Genomic DNA, 21,414 nt, shown 5'->3' with positions numbered 1-21,414 from the left:
ATCATCGATTTTATTCTCTAAGTTTCTGGAGTAAGTTTTTTCATCTGTTCTTCATCGTTTGTCTTATTGATCTTCATTTTCCTCGCTGATTTAGGGTTTTTAGGGGAAGGCTGGGTTAGGTCCTAATTATTGTTTAAGTTTCCTGAATATGTGGAGCTTTTGCTCCGTTTCGTTACATTTTGAAGTGAAACCCCTTTTTAATGTAGTGTCATGCATGTAATGGCATATTTGGTTATTCTGTTTAGTTTTTGGGTTTTTTTTTTTTTGTCAAAGTTAGAATTTCATCTTAGATTTTTTTTGTTAAGTTTGTTGGGTGTTGTTCTTGTTAGTGGTCCGCCAGTATATTTTTGAATATTATAGGGTATTGTGGGAACGAAAAAGGAATTTTGGAAGCTTTTTTAGTTAAAAAATCTATCTATTTTATTGGTTTGTTTATGGAATTATGTAAAGGTGCAACCTTGGACAACCAATATTCATTGATAACACTGTTATTTTTGTTACTTTGTAATAAGTGGGGATTTTGACTATTTATTAGTACCTTTTTGCTTTTATTTTAGTCTGAAAGTATTGATTTATGTTTTCGAAACTAATGAAAATGTACAAATTGTAGGAATGTTGGAAGTTTGGTCTCCCATGATGAATTCCGACCCAAAAAAGGGTGATCCGAATCACAAGGCAAGAAAGGGCGCAGAACTAAAGAAGTGCGGTCCGCAGAACGATTTTTGCGGCTACAGGAAAAAGTGCAGACCGCAGACTTCCATTTGCGGCCGCAGATCAAGTGAAAAAGCCCAACAGGAATTTAGCCAATACAGACCGCACATAAATTGTGTGGCCGCAGAACAAGGCCTGTACTGACAAATGATTCAAAGTTTAGAGAGTGCAAAAGACCAAGTCCTTCGGTCACAGAAGATGCTTCGCAACCGCAATCCAGAATTGTGCTGCTGCAGAATCCAAGATCTTGCAACTGAAGAAATCTGCGGACCTCACATGGAATTGTGCGGTCACAGAACCTCCCGATGGGCATTTTTGTCAGCGAATTTTGGGCCACTATAAATAGACGAGTTTCACATTTTTAGGTCAAGTTTCGAAATTTGAGTTGTTGTAGCCGTTACATTTTGCCATGTTAGGAAGTTTGTGACTATTTTAGTATTTAAACATTATATTTTATCATTTTAATCTTATATTATGAGTTTAATTAGTATTTTTTCTTTATTTTCTTCAATTCCCACTATGAGTTGCTATATATTTACTAGGGTTGTAACCCAACACAAGTGTGTAAACCTTATGGGTATGTAATTTAATGTTTGATTATGATTGGGTATTGATTATTTAGCTTAGTTTATGCTTCAATTTTAGAATTAATGGTTGCAAACATTAATTCATGCCTTTTTTTACTTAGTCTCTACTTGAGAAAGATGGACCTAATCTAGGATAACTTGACTAACAAGGAATTGGGCTAATTGAGGGTTTGATTAGCCTAATTAAAGGGTTCAAACTAGAGATAGTGAGAACCTGACTTGAGCTCATATCAACTATTTTGTTTGATACCCATTTGGACTTGAGAAAGCCAGATTGGGCAAAACCACTCTTTGACCGAGAGGTATAGAGTGGGTAATGTAGAGTTAAAAACTGTAATATACCCCAATCAATAAAACAAGTATTAATGTATTGTACCCATTAGGCGAACACCTAGGTTATGGTCACACCCCTAGGCTTTTTAATTATTTGAAAAAATACCAAAAATACTGATTCGCTTCTAGTTTCTTTTCTTAGCTTATAATTGCTAGAGTAAAATCAGAATTAGAAATCAAAATCTTTTGTGGAAGTGCAATTTAGCTATTCCTTTCGCTTTCGTTAGGTGTATACTCCTAACACCCCTAGTAACTCCCTGTGAAAATCGACCTCGACTCTGGTTGGGTACTATTTTTTCCAACGACCGTTTCCACTCACTATTGAGTGTGAATTGGACATGGATCAATTTTTAGCACCGTTGCCGGGGAGTTAAAATGGTGTTAGCTATATATTTGGGTTTGTTTTTGGAATATCATCTATTTCTTCCTTGTTACTAATTTGTGTGAGAAATCTTAGGTACAACCATGGTGAACAATGAGCTCAGAAATTTGCCTTTGGAGAATTTGGATACGGAGGACGAGCAAGTAGAGGAGGTACCTCATGAGCTACAAGCCAATCGGAGATGCCGGGTACCTCATGATAATGTGCCCGTTCAACCTCCACCTTCACCACAAGCGGCTCCACACCGGATATTGCCCAACGAAGCTTATGCTAGTGCAATAGTCCCTCCCCGTATTAGGGCGGGAAACTTTCAAATCACCAATGTGATGCTCACTTTGCTTGAGCAACAGGGTTTCTTCACTGGTGCTCTAACACAAAATGCTTATAAACATTTGAAGGGGTTTGTGGACATTTGTTGGGGGAGCTAGCAAACAAATATTTTCGAGGTTGCATTGGCGCTAAGGCTTTTTCCCTTCTCTCTATGGGGGAAAGCATTAGATTGGTTGGAATGATTGCCGGACCATTCAATTCACGCTTGGGATGAGTTGGCGAAAAAGTTCATTGCTAAGTTCTTCTCTCCCAGACAGATGGCTACACTTTGAGATGAGATCTTGGCATTCAAGCAAGAGCCGAATGAACCACTACACGAGATATAGGAACGCTATAGAACTATGGTCAAGGAATGTCCCAACAATGATATAATGGAAATCATGATTCAACAAACCTTCTATCGTAGGATTAACACGACCAACCAATGTGTAGTGAATCAACTAGCCAGTGGAAACTTTATGACTATGCCTTATGCGAAGGCGTGTGAGATTTTGGATAAGATGGCGGACACATCGTCGGCTTGGCAATCTCGGGCCAATGTTTCACAAGCTGACCCGAATATGATCCACCTTCACAAAGAATTGCAAGACCATGGGCAAGCCATTGCCGAATTGACAACCACCATAACTCAACTAGCAAAGGCCCAACTAAATCATGTGCAAACTCCAAAACAAGTCAATGCTATGGAAGGAGTGAACATGATGGTGAACAAGAAGAGGACCAAGGGTCCACAATTCTAAAATCGAGTGGAGAACTATGTGCAAGAAAATGGTAATTTTGAGCAAGATGATTCATATAATGAACAAGAAGAAGAAGCGCAATTTGTGAATAATATTTAAGGGCAAAGAAACAATTTCCAAGACCCAAGCCAACAACAATGGCGAGCTCAAAACAATCAAGGCAATTGGAATTCTAACAATCAAGAAATTGGAGTGGAGGCAATAATCAAGGGTTTGGCATAACAACAACAATCAAAGAAATTGGAGTGAAAACAACCAAGGAATTTGGGGAGGTAACAATCAAGGCGGATGGAACAACAATCAATGCGTGGTCAACCAACTTGCCGGTGGAAATTTCATGACAACACCATATGCCTAAGCTTGTGAAATCTTAGATGAAATGGTAGATACTTCATCGGCATGGAAAAGTAGAGCAAATGTTCCTCAAGGTGATCCAAATATGATTCACCTACACAAAGAATTGCATGATCATGGGCAAGCAATTACCGAGTTGACCACTATAATGAATCAATTGGCCAAAGCTCAACTTCAACAGGTTCAAGGTCCTAAGCAAGTAAACGCAATGGAAGGTGTCAATATAATGGTGAACAAGCGAAGGCAAAATGGTCAACAAGTGCAAAATCGTCTGGAACAATTTATGCAAGATGATAGTGGGTTCGACCAAGACGAATCAGACTATGAGCAAGAGGAAGAAGTGCAATATGTGAATAACTACCAAGGGCAAAGGAACAACTCTCAAGGCCCGAATCAACAACAATGGCGATCTCAAGGAAATCAAGGAAATTGGAATAATCAAAACCACAAAGGCAATTGGAGTGGTGGTACTAACAATCAAGGTAATTGGAACAATAACAATAATCAAGGTAATTGGAACAATCAAAGCAACCAAGGCAATTCGGGTGGCAATAATCAAGGATATTGGGGAGGCCACAACCAAGGGGGTTGGAATGGTAACCAAGGGAATCGGGGGTCGGGCTCTCAAAGGACCTCGATATATCAACAACCAAACAACCTGCCTCCATATCCGTCTCAAGGTTCTAGTTCTTCCAACAATGAGATGGGACGGATTGAAAATATGTTCAAACAAATGATAGAGAAAAATGCCGACTCTGATGCTCAATTAGCCTCTCACAACACTTCAATCCGGAATTTGGAAGTTCAATTGGGGCAAATCTCGCAAGCTTTAAACACTCATCCTAAGGGGGAATTACCTAGTGATACGGTGGTGAACCCAAAGGATGGGAACAACACAGGACATGCCATGGCCATAACAACAAGGAGTGGAATAGGTGGAGATACAACTACCTCAAATCAAAGAAGAATTGTGGATGATGATGTAGTGGTTCAAGAAGATGAGATTCCAAGCAATGTGGTTCAAGCTAATGAAGAAGTGAGAAATGATATTGGTGAGAGTGTGTAGGAGACCCAAGAAGAAGTGAACTCGTCCAGGGAACACATGATTAACATACCGGAACCGATAGTGCCAAAGGCCAAGGCACCAATGCCAAGGCCTTCTCCTGCATACCCTCAAAGGCTCGCCAAGCAAAATAGTGAGAACCAATTCAAGAAGTTTATTGACATGATGAAGAGCTTATCCATTAATGTTCCATTGGTTGAGGCGTTGGAACAAATGCCCGGTTATACAAAGTTTACGAAGGATTTGGTGACAAAGAAAATATTAATGAATTATGAGACTATCAAGATGACACATCAAGTGAGTGCTATTGTGCACTCAATGGCTCCGAATTTGGAAGTTCCCGGCGCTTTCACAATACCTTATACTATTGGAAGCACCAACTTTGTCTAAGCTCTATGTGATCTAGGGGCGAGTATCAACTTGATGCCCTAATCGGTGTTCAAAACTTTGGGAATTGGGCAACCAAGACCCACATCTATGAGGTTACAAATGGTGGATCGTACTATGAAGAGACCATTGGGTATTATTGATGATGTGTTGGTTCGTGTTGATAAGTTCATCCTCCTGGTGGACTTTGTAATTCTTGATTGCGAAGTGGACTATGAGGTGTCTATTATCTTGGGTAGACCTTTCCTTGCTACGGGGAAGGCTCTTATTGATGTGTAAGCCGGTGAGCTCACCTTCCGGGTGGGTGATGAAAAGGTTATTTTCCATGTATGCAAATCTATGAGGCAACCGAATATCAATGAAGTTTGTTCGTTTGTGGACTTAGTGATCGAGGTGATTGTTAATGATGCTAGTGCCATGATGAATGTTGATGACACTTTGGAATTCGTATTGCTTAATCATGATGATGATGATAAGGAAGGCTTTGTGGAATGTGTAAATGCATTACAAGGAATGTGGTCGTATACTTATGAACCCCGAAAATGTCCTTAGATCTTGAGAACCAGAAGACTCCTCAAACAAAGCCCTCAATCGAGGAGCCTCCCACTTTGGAGTTAAAGCCATTGCCTTCACATCTCAGGTATGAGTTTATAGGCCCATGTTCTACTTTACCTATTATTCTTTCCTTTTGCTTGACTAACGTGCAGGTAGATTCTACTTTGGCGGTGCTTCAAAAGAGGAAGAAAGCTATAGGATGGACACTGGCGGATATTCGGGGTATAAGCCCCGCCTTTTGAATGCACAAGATTATTTTGGAGGAGGATGACAAACCCTCCATTGAACATCAAAGAAGATTAAATGAACCAATACAAGAGGTGATGAAGAAGGAGATCATAAAATGGTTGGATGCCAGGGTTGTTTACCCCATTTCCGATAGCTCGTGGACCTCTCCGGTGCAATGTGTCCCAAAGAAAGGGGCATGACTGTGGTCACAAATGACAAGAATGAATTGATTCCTACAAGAACGGTGATCGTGTGGAGAGTGTGCATGGACTATCGAAGCTCAACAAAGTCACTCGGAAAGATCATTTCCGCTTCCATTTCTTGATCAAATGCTTGATTAGTTGGCCGGACGAGCTGTTTATTGTTTCCTTGATGGATATTCTGGCTACAATCAAATTCTCATTGCTCCTGAGGACCAAGAGAAGACTACTTTCACTTGTCCCTATGGTACTTTCACATTCTCACAGATGTCATTTGGGTTATGCAATGCACCGGCAAATTTTCAACGGTGTATGATGGCCATCTTCACCGACATGGTGGGGAATTTTCTTGAGGTCTTTATGGATGATTTCTCTGTGGTTGGGAATTCCTTCAATGATTGCTTGAACAACTTGGATAAAGTCTTGGCAAGATGTGAGGAGACAAACTTAGTTTTGAATTGGGAGAAATGTCACTTCATGGTCGAAGAAGGCATAGTCCTCGGCCACAAAATTTCAAAGCATGGTATTGAGGTCGACAAGGCCAAAATTGAGGTGATCTCCAAACTCCCTCCCCTACATCCGTGAAGGGAGTGAGGAGCTTCTTAGGTCATGCGGGGTTCTATCGCCGATTCATCAAGGACTTTTCTAAGGTGGTGAACCCCTTGTGTAAACTTTTGGAGAAGGATGCCAAGTTCCATTTCAACGAGGATTGTATGAAGGCATTCTAATTGCTCAAGTTCAAGTTGACTACTACTCCTATTATCATCGCACCGGATTGGAGCTTGCCTTTTGAGCTTATGTGTGATGCAAGTGATGTGGCGGTCGGAGTAGTGTTTGGGGCAGCGTATCAACAAAATCTTCCATCCAATTTATTATGTTAGTAAGACCATAAATAATGCCCAAGTCAACTACACAGTGACCGAAAAAGAGCTCCTTGCTATTGTCTTTGCTATGGAGAAGTTCCTCCCGTACTTGATGGGTACAAAGGTGATTGTACACACCGACCATGTGGTGCTTCGATATTTGATGAGCAAGAAAGATTTTAAAGCAAGATTAATGCGGCAGATGCTTCTATTGCAAGAGTTTGATCTAGATATTCAAGATCGCAAGGGTAGTGAAAACCAAGTGGTGGACCACTTGTCTCGTTTGGAGGAGGAGGGGAGGCCACATGATGGCCTTGAGATAAATGATTCCTTCCCTGACGAGCATCTTCTAGCCATTTCAATGACCGGGATGCCATGATTCGCCGATTTAGACAATTATCTTGTGATTGGTATCGTACCGAATGAGTTCTCTTCAAACCAAAGGAAGAAGCTCAAACGGGATTGCCTTGACTATTATTGGGATGAGCCATATCTCTTCCGGATTTGTATTGATGGTGTGATTCGACGATGTGTGCCGGAGGAGGAACAAAGGAAAATTATTAAGGCTTGCCACTCTTCACCATATGGCGATCACCATGGTGGAGCTAGAACGGCAACAAAAGTGTTGAGGTGTGGATTCTATTGGACTACTCTTTACAAGGACGCTAGCGATCTCTTCAAGCGTTGTGATGAATGTCAAAGGGCCGGTAGGATTTCTAAGAAGAATGAGATTCCCCTCACCACCATCTTGGAGATTGACATTTTTGATGTGTGGGGCATTGATTTCATGGGTCCGTTCGTGAGCTCTTGTGGAAACACTTACATATTGGTAGTTGTGGATTATGTGTTAAAATGGTTTGAAGTCATAGCTTTACCCAACAATGAAGCTCGAAGTGTGGTGGCATTTTTGAAAAAGAAAATCTTCACGAGATTTTGGTACTCCAAGGGCCATTATTAGTGATGGGGGATCACACTTTTGTAACAAAGCTTTTGATACCTTACTCACAAAGTATGGTGTCACTTACAAAGTGTGGACTCCCTATAATCCTCAAGCAAGTGGGCAAGTCAAAGTCTCCAACCGGGAGATCAAGAGTATTTTGTCGAAGACTGTGAATGCCAATCGGACGGATTGGTCAAAGAAACTTGATGATGCTCTTTAGGCTTATAGGACAGCTTACAAAACACTGATTGGTATGTCTCCGTATCGGTTAGTGTTTGGGAAGTCTTGTCACCTACCGGTGGAACTTTAGCACAAGGCTATGTGGGCATTGAAAAAGCTTAATCTTAAATGGGTTGTCGCTGCCAACTTTAGGGTGGCACAATTGAATGAGCTTGATGAATTCAGGTACCATGCATATTCAAGTTCATCCTTAAACAAGGACAAGATGAAGTACCTCCATGACAAGTACATCCGAAACAAGGAGTTTAAAGAAGGTGATCTTGTGTTATTGTTCAATTCCCGGTTATAGATGTTTTCGGGTAAGTTGAAGTCTAAATGGAGTGGCCCATTTGAAGTGGTGAATGTAACCCCCTTTGGTGCTTTGGACATGAAGAATAAAAATAATGAGGTGTTTAGAGTCAATGGGCACTGGGTAAATTATGCTAAACTTGGAAAACACAGATTCAGTGCTGCGTAATTTTGAATTGTGTGGCCGCACACAAATTTGTGCAGTCCGCAGATCTTAAACATAGATCTAAAATGTTGCATGAAAAGTAAACTGCAGAAAAATTATGCGGCCGTAGAAAAATGTATGCGACTGCACTCGAAATTGTGCGGTCCGCACTTCAGGATGTACGGCCGTACTTCAAAATTGTGTGTTCCGCACATGGTAGTCTGCAGCCACACTCAAAATTGTGCGGTCCGCACTGCCTCATTTGTAGTCTGTTTTCCTGTAACTATTATGCATATGTGTACACTGTTTTAAGCTCTAACTAACTTATGTACCTCATATTGTAGACAATGGTTCGTTCACAAGGTAGAGTAGATACATCTAAAGGGAGAGGTGAACCCTCCTGAGGCTGGGGCAAAGGCACTCAACCTTTAGGGGTGCAAAAGAAAACTTTGACAAAAAAACAAACCCCGGGGAGAGGCAGGGCCACAGAGCCTTCTGAATCAAGCTTATATGTCCCGTCTAGGGAAGCCTCCGAAGGTCACTCAATGGGAGAACAACCTGAGGCCCAGTCTCAACCATCACACTTCCTAGGGAGATACCAACTACTGGACGAACCCTCCACCTCAGCAAGTTCTTTTGAGGGTTCCAATACCGGTAGCCAGGGTTTAGAGCCCTCCTCTACACCTACTCCTCCAGTAATAGTGGCAATAGATGATGATGATGATGATGTCCTAGATGATGGTAGAGGAGGTGATAGTCGAGTGGGCGACCTAGAGAGGTCGAAGAAGAAGGAAGCATGGGAGGATCGGTTTGTGAGTTTGACAACCTTCAACAGGTTCAGAGAGTGGTGGCCCCAGAGATCGCTCACACTTGAGCGGCAAATCTTACTGAAGGATTTGGATAAATACAATCCAAATATCCTTAGGCAGTTTAGGGAGCGCCAGGGGTGGATGTGGTTCACCACAGTGTCAAGGATGCGAAGGAGCACTTGGTACGAGAATTCTATGCCAATGTGGCACATAACGAGAAGGGTACCAAAGTTACCAAAGTGTGGAATTTGAAAGTTAGATTCAATCAGGGCACTTTGAACCAGTACTTGGGATTCGAGGAGTTAGAACCAGTCTAGTACTTGGAAAAGCTATCTAAGGATGGTGCAATTCGCCATTGGCTCACAGAGATATTGGCAGCTCCAGGACCACCACCACTGTGGATCACAACGGGGGTTCCCATTTCTCAGGCCACCCTCAATTTTGAAGTAAAAGGGTGGCAAACTTTTGTGTGCAGCCGCTTAGACCCGAGCAGGAATGAAAACAATTTTCCACTCCCCCGAGTAGTTTTGGTGGCATCCATCATGGTCGGGTACCCAATAAATACGGGTGCCATCATGTCGGCCAATATGTCGTTAGTGGTCCAAAGAGGTGAAAGTTTCTATCCATATCCCAACACACTCACAGCATACCTCACGGATGTAAATGTGGAGCCGAGGAGTTTTGATCAAAAGGTGCAGGCTAAACAACCCTTCTCATGGTACTCTTTACAAGGTCCGGGAAACCCAAAGTTCAAGGGTAAGGCAACTACCACCGGTGGCCAGTCTGATGAGCCAATGGTGGTGGTTACAGATTTAGTTGCTGAGCCTTCTACAACTGCCATGCCTTCCACAGCAACCGGCCCTTCCACCGAGATAGCTGACATGCCACCACCTCCACCTTCTAGACAATCTACATCAGTGCCAGTGCCTGCCTCTTCCACATATCCACTCACTGCGCTGCAAGTCTCCCAAACATTGTCAAGTCTCAACAACTAGATGCAGACAACTACTTCAAAGTTGTCTGACATATCCAGTGCTGTTGCAGCACAATCCTCTACCCCAGCAGCACCTTAGGTACCTCCGTTAGTGAAGGAAACTTTGAAGAAGATCCTGGAAAATTATAAGACTATTATGGGTACAGTGGTGGCTCACGGGAGAGCTATTGAGGAGTTGGGCAAACAGGTGAAGAATATGCGGAAATCTCTGGCATCAAAGAAATCAGTGGAAAGATTGCGCACCGAGGTGGCCAAGCTTGAATCAGCTGGGGATATTCCCCTTGACCTTCTAATGGAGACAATACCAGCAGTTCCACCAGTACCTGAGGCACCAGAGACAGCAGCTGGCCAGTCTGAGGAGCCAGGCCTTGCTGCCCATACCGCTGAGGAGATGCTCCTGATGTTCAGCCACCCCATTATTCCCCGACCGGAGGACGATGAAATCCAGTTGGAGGATCCAGAGGTTGCTGATGATGCCATGCACACTGAGACCACATAGGGAGTTCTCTTCACTCTCTATCCTTATTTTTGTTAAGCATTGAAGACAATGCTTATTTTTTTCAGGGGGTGGTCTATTTTGGATAATTTATTATGGCATTGACATTGGCATGTAATAACTGTAATACCCTTTTTCTTTTATCTTTATTCTATCTTTTGTTATGTATATATTCCTCCCTTTCCCTTGATGTATATAATCATTTCCCCTCGGTTTGTATATTCATTTGTCTTACTTTCAGTAGTTAATTTTATAGCTTATGTAGTTTGTTTTTCTTAGTAGTATAACTTCTTATTTACTTCAATGGCTTTTTTTTTTTATTTGGTAGATTCTTGTTATGTTTAATTGAGCAATAAGCCTTTGGTTTTCTTAATGCCACAGTTCTTTCCAAAGGTAGGTTTTGTGTGAACCGGGTAGCTCTTCCCAATGATAGATGGCGTGACAACCTTCTTAAGGGATTGAGTCTGTTTTTTTATGATTAGGTTAAAAAACAATAGTAATGAATAAAAAGGTCTCAAGCATGCTTCACTTGGTACCAACACATTTACCTACGACCTAATGGTTAAAAATAAGTTTTTGGCAGAAAATAGCTCTAGTTGTAACCTTTTGACTCTTGTGTTGACTTAAGCATTCATCGAGTGGTTCAGTCGAACCATTTGTGATTTTCAATCTTAAATAGGGTTGTTGTGGGCCCTCGAATCCGTTCCCCTTAGCAATCCAGCAGCGTGAGAGGTGAGATATTTATTTGCAAGTTCAAGTACCCGTGCTAATAGTCTAGAACTTGCCCCGAATATTTTTCTAGGCGAAATTCTAAGTTTGGCTTGGCTTGAGAAATAATTGTAGGCTCTCCTTGATCCAATTTGAAATTTTTCTTAGCTCACCAATGTGATATCCCTAGTCAACCCATTTGAGTCTAAGCCCTTTTTCATTTAATAAATATGTTACAAGCCTGTACCTGTCTGTAATGACCATCTCTTGGCACCCGATCTTTCCTTGGCATTCTTGAGAAACAATTGGCTAAAACATAAGTTTGGGGGAGAGATGAGGAGTTTGAAAGTTATATAAAGGTACAAAGAAGAGGAAAGAAATGAAGAAAAGGGAAGGCAAAGAAAAGAAAGAAAGAACAAAAAGAAAAATACCAAAAAGAAAGTGAATAAAGTAAAGAGTTGAAGGGATTTAAAGAAAGACAAGGATGAAAGGCATGGAGTAAACAAAGAAGTAGAAAATGAATATCATGACCAAGAAAGAGTGACGTTAAGTCTCTCTAGTTCCCCCGAGGAAGAAGAACATGACTCAAAGAGTCGACAAAGTATGAGCCAAAAAGAGAAAATGGAGTACTTAAGGAAAGATGATATTCCATCAAATCCTACCTTAGTCCAAAAGCCTTCATTACATCCCGAAAAAACCCTACATGATTTCAAGTTGAGTGAGCTTGCATTAGTGGTGATTTACATGAGGGGCAAGCATATGGTACTTTGAGCCGTACTTGCGACATTGTTTTGAGAGAGATGAGTGAACTTTTTACAATCCTTGTATTAAGTGAGATATGCTAACAGAGAGTAGAGGAGGAGGAGTTTGGGATCCACAATGACCTACATGAAAGAGCGAGCTTACTTGATGAATAAAGTCAACTCTTGATGCTCTAGTGTCACATTAGAACTATTGTACTTAAAAAGTCAAATCACTGCACTGTTGATAATTCATAAGTGTTGTGGGTCAATGTTGGTCCCAATTGATGTGTGTTTGAGTCACCTTAAGCCAGCTTAAATAGCTCTTTTCTTGTGGAGGTGGGAATTACCTTATTGCTTAAGGACAAGCAAAAGCTTAAGTTTGGGGGAGTTGATAAGTAGGGATTTGACTACTTATTTGCACTCTTTTACTTTTGTTCTAGCTCAAAATTGCTTAAAGGTATTCCCGAAAACGGATGAAATGTGCTTTCTTGCTGGAATGTTGGAATATCAGTCAAAGAGATGAAAATAAACTCAAGAAGGAGTAATTTTGGACAAGGACCAAAACAAAGCTAAAAGGGCAAAATGCGGACCGCACAATATTTAGTGCGGCCACAGAACATGAGGAAGCCTCTGACAAAATTTTCGTGCAAAGTACGGACCGCACAATTATTGTGCGGCCGCAGAAAATGAGGTTCAGAGAGATGGATTCTGGGGTCATGAAGAAGTGTGGACCATACCATTATTGTGCGACCGCAGAATCAAAAGTGCGGTCGCACTCAGAAATGTGCAGTCCGCAGAAGTGTTACATGTCCAACCTAAAACTCTAGAGTGCGGCCGCACTCAGAAATGTGAGGACCGCGGAATTTGAAGAAGTGCGACTGCAACCTAGAATTGTGTGGCCGCAGAAGTCCATCCTTTCAAGCTAGTGTCAAAGTACAGACTGCGCACATAATTGTGCAGCTGTAGAATCTCCGCAGGTTTAATTTTCTTCGATAATTTTAGCTGGATATAAATAGATCTTTTTCTTATTTTTAGTTTAAGTTTGAACTCTGGAAAATAGATAGCCGTTTTCTTTACTGTTTTGGGCAACTTTGTAATAGTTTATCATTTAAACATTAGATTTTCTTCCCTTAATCATCCATTATGAGTTTTATCTTAGTTTCTTCTTTAATTTCTTCATTTTCTATGAGTACTAAACCCTTAGCTAGGGTTGTGACCCAATCCTAGTATAGGTACTTAATGGGTGATTGAATTAGGGTTTATTTATGATCGGGTATATGATATTTATCCTAGTCCTTGCTTGAATTTGAGAATTGGTGGTTGCAAATATTGATTCATGCCTAATTGACTTAGTCTCTACTTGTGAAAGAGAAACTAAGTTTAAGAAAACTTGGCTAACAAGAAATTGGAGTGAACTCGAGAAATTTATAGCCCCAATTAAAGGGTAGAATATAGAGATAGTAAGACCCGACTTGAGCACCTATCACTTGTTTCGTGAGATACCCATTTGGTCTTGAGAAAGCCAACTTGGACAAAATCACTCAAACTACCGAGAGGTAGAGAGTGAGTAATTGCGTGTGATTGCTATATTATATCCCGACCAACCAAACATGCCCTAAAGCTCTCAATCCATTAGGTAACCAACTAGGAGAAGTTACAACCCTAGATCTTTTACAACCTGAAAAACAACAATACCAAAAATATCGTCCTTTAGCTTTACAATTACAGCATTAGCATAAGATTTAGAAGTAGAAAGGAAACAACTGAATATGTGGAAGTATAATCTTGGGCACGTCATATACTTAGACTAGGTATATACCTAATCCAACATAAAACTCTCTGTGGAATCAACCCCGACTCACGTTGGGTATTTATAATTGCATCGACCGCCTCACAATCCCAATTAGTGGTGTGCATTTGGGTGACACCAGCTAGTCCAAGTATCTGTGCGAAAGGGTCTAGAACTTGCCCCGAATGTGTTTCAAGGTGAAATCCCAACTTTTGCTTTGTTTGACAAGTGATTGTAGGCTTTCCTTGGCCCGTTTGATCTTTCTATTGCCAACCAATGTCGTTATCCCTAGTCAACCCCTTTGAGCCTCTCGCCTTTCTCATTTGATAACCATGTTATAAGCCTTTACCCATTTTATCATGACCCTCTCTTGGTACCTGAACTTTTCTTAATACTCTTGTGAAACAAGTGGCTTAAAACATAACTTTGGGGGAGAGATGAGGAATTTGAAAAAGGTATCAAGGCACAAAAAGAGAAAATAAATTATCTCTATGAAAGAGAAGGCAAGTAAAGAAAAGAACAAAAAGAAAACTGCAAAACTTGAATAAGTGGAAGGGTTGATGAATTCAAAAAGAGGTAATGATCCCTAGCATGAGAAATCAAAAAGGGATAAAAAGAATAAAATGAACAAGAAAGAGTGATGTTAAGTCTCTCTAGTCCCCAATGAAAAGAAAGTGCCTCTAAGAATTGGCAATTGTGAGCAGAGAAATGAAAGAGTGGAGTTCATAAGGAAAGGTATAACCACTTACCCATATGGTATCCTACACTAATCCAAAATCATTCATTGCAACCCAAAATATGTCCTACTTGATTTCAAGCCAAGTGAACTTACATTAGTGGCGATCTACATAAGAGGCAAGCCTATGATACTTGAAGTCGTACTTGTGACATTCTCTTGTGAGAGACGAGTGAACCTTTCATGAATCCTAAGATTGAGTGCTAATTTCTTAAGTGAGCTTAGCAAATGGAAAGTAGAGGAGGAAGAGTTTGGAGTCCACCATTATCTGCATGATAGAACACGAGTCCTTGATGAGTAAAGTCAACTCTTGAAGCTCAAATGTCACATTGGAACTATATATGCATGAATATCTGACTTGTCACCTTGTTGATGATGCATGAGTAGTATGGGTAATTATTGGTCCCAACTGATGTGTGAATGGCTCACTGTGATGACCCAAAAGGTCATCTTATATTTTAGAAATTGAATCTGCGCACTTAAGCCTTAAAAATCTCATTTTTACCCTCCTCGATTTGCTTGCGCAGTCCAAGAAGGTTTCCGGAAAGCTTTTATGTTGAAAACTAATGCTAATGAGAATTTTTACCTTAAAAGTTGATTTTAGTTGACTTCGGTTGACATTTTTGGTAAACAAGCCCGGATCCGTGCTTTGACGGTCCCGGTAGGTCCGTATCGAATTATGGGACCTGGGCGTATGCCCGGAATCGAATTTGGAGGTCCCTAGCTTAAGTTATGAATTTTTGATGAAAATTAAAAGTCTGAAAATTAATTATTTTTAAGAATTGATTGATGGTTGGCATTGTTAGTGCCGGGTCCGTATTCTAGTTCCGGAGCCCGGTACAGGTTCATTATGATATTTAAGACTTGTGTGTGAAATTTGATGAGAAACGGAATTGGTTTGACGTGATTCGGGCGTCCAGTTGAGAAATTAGAAGTTTTAAAGTATTCTTGAGAATTTTATTTGATTTGGTGCTAAATTTAGAGTTCTAGGTGTTATTTTGGCGATTTGATCGTGCGAGCAAGTTTGTATGAAGTGTTCAGAGTTGTGTGCATGTTTGGTTTGGAGCCCCGAGGGCTCGGGTGAGTTTCGGATAGGCCATGGGATGTTTTGGACTTTGGAACTCTGGTTTTTCTATAGAGTCTGTGTTTTGGCATGTCCTTCTTCGCGTTCGCGAAGGTACTCTCGTGAACGCGAAGAGTAAACTGGGCAACTGAGGATTTCTTCTTCACGAACGCGAAGCGATTGGGGGCGTTACCCTTCGCGAACGCGACAAGCCCATCGCGAACGCGTAGTGTTAGGCACTGGGGAGGGGGAGTCAGCCTTTTCTTCATCGCGAACACGAGCAATGTCTCGCGAACGCGAAGACCAGGGAAGGGTAGCCTACGCGAATACGAGCATTGCCTCGCGAACGCGAAGTCTTGGCATCCCATACACTTCGTGAACGCGACAGTGATCTAGTGAAGGCGATGAACACTGTCGCCCAGCACTTAACAGAATCCAAAACGGGATTTTTGCCAAAAACTCATTTTTCTCATATACCAAATAGTGAGGGGCGATTTTTCAAGAGTCATTCCTTCCCCAAATTGTTGGTAAGTGATTCTAAATCATTTTCTTTCAATTACCCATTACATTTCTTGAATTTTCAACCTAAAATCTAGAGTTTTTATGGTAGAATTAGGGGTTAGGGTAGAAAATAGAAATTTTGGGAATCTGGGGATTTAGACCTCAATTGGAGGTCGGATTCCAAAACTAATTACATATTTGGGCTCGGGGGTGAATGGGTAGAAATATTTTGGTCCGAACCTCGAGTTTTGACCAAGCGGGCCCGGGTTCGATTTTTTGACTTTTTGGAGGAAAAATTGGGAAATTTAATTTATGCAATATAATTGATTCCTTTAGCAATATTTGATATTATTTAGTCATTTTTGAATAGATACGAGTGGTTTGGAGGTGAATTCCAAAGGGAAAGCTGTGATTGAGAATTAAGTGGCCTTCGGAGCGAGGTAAGTGTTGTGTCTAATCCTGACTTGAGGGAATTAGGAACGTTAGATTATTTGCTAAGTGAATCTCACGTGATCGGTGTATATGTGAGGTGACGAGTACTTATGCGCAACCAATTTACTTATTTTCCATGTTTCTCTATTTTTCTTATATTGTCTCATTCATATGCCAATTACTACGTGTTATACTGGTGCTATTCAAATTATCGTTCTTATCATGTTTACGGAATTTTCTGGTGATAATTGAGTTTTTATTTCAAAATTGATATTGATATTATGGAACCAAATGTTAAAGTAAGGTTTGTACTTGTTATTCTATCTCCCTATTGTTATTTATATATTGCATTATGGTAAGGGAGAGTGCTAGTGCACGAAGGGTGATGTCGTGCCATATTGTGAGTGTTAATGCACGAAGGGTGATGCCTTGCCATATTGTGAGTATTAATGCATGAAGGGTGATGTCGTACCATATTGTGAGTGTTAATGCACGAAGGGTGATGCCGAGCCATATTGTGAGTGTTAATGCACGAAGGGTGATGCCGTGCCATATTGTGAGTGTTAATGCACGAAGGGTGATGCCGAGCCATGATATGAGAGTAAAAGCACGAAGGGTGATGTCGTGCCGTTTCTATTAATTTTAAGGTGAGATTGAGAGTAACAGCACGAAGGGTGATGCCGTGCATTTTTATCTACTGTATTCACTATTCTTGTTGATTCATGGTATATTGACTGCTCGGTGATCATTCTGTTGTAGTTCTTTATCTGTATTCCCCTCAGTATGTCTCTTCTCCTGATATTTCTTGTTTAGTTCTTCATTCCTGTTATTTATGTATACACTGTTAAATTGTACAGGTTGATTTTAGGTGCCTTGCCTTAGCCTCGTCACTACTTCGTCGAGGTTAGGTTCGACACTTACCACTACATGGGGTCGGTTGTACTGATGCTGCACTCTGCACTTTCTGTGCAAATTTTGATACCGGCTCAGGTTGATCTAGATTTTCTATTGGTCCGCTGTCCGGAGACTCAAGGTAGATCTGTCGGCATTCACAGACCTTGAAGTCCCCGTCTATCTTTTTATGTCCTACTGTTTTCTTTCATTCAGACAATTATATTTCTTTCAGATTATTACTTGTAATAAATTCTAGAATGCTCGTGAATTGTGACTCCAGATCCAGGTGGTAGAAATTAATACAGTTTTATGATATTCCACACTTATTATATTTTATTTTAGTTAATTATTGTTATTTACATAATGGAAATAAGGAATTGGTTTAATGATTTTCTTACATTGGCTTGCTTGGCAAGTGAAATGTTAGGCGTCATCATGGTATCTTCGGTGGGAAATTTCGGGTCGTGACAGTTAGTATCAGAGCACTAGGTTGCCTAGGTCTCACGATTCACGAGCAAGCTTAGTAGAGTCTGGAGGATCGGTACGGAGACGTCTGTGCTTATCTTCTAGAGGCTATGAAGTTTAGGAACAAGTTTCACTTCTATTCTTCCTTATCGTGCGATTTTTATTTCTCAATACTGACTAAACTCTTATACTCTTATTCTCTCCCAGATGGCGAGAACACGTACCACTTCCTCAGCTGAGCAGCAGCCAGAGCCTCCAGTGATAGCTCCTACGCGGGGCAGAGGCCGAGGTAGGGGCAGGGCTCAGCCTAGAGCCCGAGCAGCAGCCCCAGCAGTGGAGCCTCAGATAGAGATTGACAAGGAGATTCCAGCCTAGATTGTTCCTGTCGGACCAACTCAGGTTCCGGAGGGGTTCATTGCTACCCCAGTACTTCAGGATGCTTTGGTCCGTTTGGTGGGCCTTATGGAGAGTGTGGCCCAGACTGGCGCATTTCCCATGGTACCAGCAGTCTCTGAGGCTAGAGGAGGAGCCCAGACTCCTACCACTCCTGCTCTGGAGCAGATAGCTCCCCAGTATCAGACTCCAGCAGCTCAGCCAATCGGATTAGTTCAGCTGGTTATTGCGGCACAGGTCGGAGATGGGCCAGCTCTGTCTTCTGTAGCTTTATGGAGATTGGACAGGTTTACCAAGATCTTTCCTATTCACTTCAGTAGTGCTCCTTCAGAGGACCCCCAGGAGTATCTTGACAGCTTTCACGAGGTTCTACGGAACATGGGTATAGTGGAGACCAATGGGGTCGATTTTGCTGTATTTTAGCTGACTGGTTCCGCCAAGAAATGGTGGAGAGATTACTTGTTGACCAGACCAGTTGGGTCGCCTGCTCTTACTTGGGACCAGTTCTCTCAGCTCTTCATAGAGAAGTTTCTGCCTATCATATTGAGAGAGGAGCATCGCCGTTAGTTTGAGCGTCTCTAGCAGGGCAGTATGATTGTTACTCAGTATGAGACCCGTTTTGTGGATTTGGCCCGTCATGCCATTCTTCTGCTTCCCACCGAGAGAGAGAGAGAGAGAGGGTGAGGAGGTTTATTGATGAACTTGCTCAGCCTATCAAATTGTAGATGGCTAAGGAGACTGGGAGTGAGATTTCTTTTTAGGCGGCTGCTAATGTCGCCAGACGAGTCGAGATGGTTCTTACTCAGGGAGGTCAGGGGTCTGACAAGAGGCCTCGTCATTCCGATGAGTTCAGCGGTGCCTTATCTAGAGGCAAGAGTACTTTTGGTAGAGGCCATCCTCCCAGGCCGTTTCATTCAGTGCTCCAGGCATCCCATGGTGCCTCAGGTAGTCGTGGCCCTAAGATGCATTATTCCGACCAGCTAGCCTACAGTGCACCACCAGCTCCTATTAGTGCACCTCCACTCCAGAGTTATCAGGGTGGTTATTCAGGTCAACAAGGTTAGTTTCAGGGTCAGCAGTCACAACAGCCGAGGTTATGTTATACTTGTGGTGATCCGAGGCACATTGCTAGATATTGCCCTCAGGCAACGGGCGACTCACAGCATCAGAGTTCTCGTGCCATAGTTCCGGCACCAGTTGCTGCACCACCTGCTCAGCAAGCCAGAGGCAGGGGTCAGGCAGCCAGAGGTAGGGGCTAGACAGTTAGAAGTGGAGGTCAGGTCGTTAGAGGAGGAGACCAGCCAACTAGAGGTCGTCCTAGGGACGTAGTTCAGGGTGGTGGTTATACTTTCCCAGTCAGTCCTGAGGCTGAGTCATCTGACGTTGTTATCACAAGTACTATTTTAGTTTGCAGTAGAGATGCTTCAGTTCTATTTAATCTGGGATCTACTTAATCCTATGTGTCATCCTATTTTGCTTCCTATTTGGTTGTGCCCCGTGATTCTTTGAGTGCTCCTGTGTATATGTCTACACCAGTGGGAGATGCTATTGTGGTAGATCATGTTTATCGTTAGTGTGTGGTCACCATTGGGAGTCTTGAGACTCGTGTAGATCTTCTACTTCTCGACATAGTTGATTTTGATGTCATACTAGGTATGGATTGGCTGTCACCTTATCATGCTATATTAGATTGTCACGCCAAGATGGTGACCTTAGCCTTGCAGGGGTTGCCTCAATTAGAGTGGAGAGGGAATCATGGCCATTCTACCAGTAGGGTTATCTCTTATGTGAAGGCTAGACATATGGTCGAGAAGAGGTGTCTAGCTTATTTGGCTTATGTTCGCGATTCTAGTACGGAGGTTCCTTCCATGGATTTAGTGCCGGTTGTTCGTGAGTTTCCAGAGGTGTTTTTTGCAAACCTGCCGGCGATGCCACCCGACAGGGATATTGATTTGGCTCCGGGCACTCAGCCCATTTCCATTCCGCCATACCGTATGGTCCCGTCAGAGTTGAAAGAATTGAAGGAGCAGTTGCAAGATTTGCTTGATAAGGGCTTCTTTAGACCTAGTGTCTCGCCCTGGGGTGCACCAGTGTTATTTGTGAAGAAGAAAGATGGATCGATGAGAATGTGTTTACATTATCGGCAGTTGAACAAAGTCACCATTAAGAACAAATATCCATTGCCGATGATTGATGATTTATTTGATTAGCTTCAGGGTGCCAAGGTGTTTTCAAAGATTGATTTGAGATCTGGCTACCATCAGTTGAGGATTTAGGCATCCAATGTTCCTAAGACAGCTTTTCGGACTCAGTATGGGCATTATGAGTTTCTAGTGATGTCATTTGGGCTGACAAATGCCCCAGCAACATTCATGGATTTGATGAATCGGGTGTTCAAACCCTACTTGGATTCCTTTGTGGTTGTGTTTATTGATGATATCTTGATCTACTCCCACAGTCGAGAGGAGCATGAGCAACATCTTCGGATCATTCTTCAGACTCTGAAAGACAGCTAGTTATATGCTAAGTTCTCAAAATGCGAGTTTTGGTTGAGTTCAGTTGCTTTCTTGGGTCATGTTGTATCAGCAAGGGGTATTCAGGTGGATCCTAAGAAGATTGAGGCAGTCCAGAATTGGCCTAAACCCACATCAGCTATAGTGATCTATAGTTTCCTGGGTTTGGCGGGCTATTACCGTCGATTTGTGGAGGGGTTTTCATCCATGGCAGCCCCGTTGACCAGATTGACCCAGAAGGGTGCCCCGTTCAGGTGGTCAGACGAGTGTAAAGCGAGCTTTCAGAAGCACAAGACAACTTTGACTACGACACCGGTATTGGTGTTACCCACAGGTTCAGGATCTTATACAGTATATTGTGACGCATCTCGTATTGGTCTGGGTGCAGTATTGATATAGGGTGGCAAGGTTATTGCATATGCTTCACGGTAGCTGAAGGTTCACAAGAAGAATTACTATGTTTATGATCTAGAGCTGGCAGCCATTATTCAGGCGCTGAAGATTTGGAGGCACTATCTTTATGGCGTGCCAT

The sequence above is a fragment of the Nicotiana tomentosiformis genome, chromosome 4 (assembly GCF_000390325.3).
Source record: "Nicotiana tomentosiformis chromosome 4, ASM39032v3, whole genome shotgun sequence".
Taxonomy (NCBI): domain Eukaryota; kingdom Viridiplantae; phylum Streptophyta; class Magnoliopsida; order Solanales; family Solanaceae; genus Nicotiana; species Nicotiana tomentosiformis.
Note: the sequence above shows the minus strand (reverse complement) of the source record.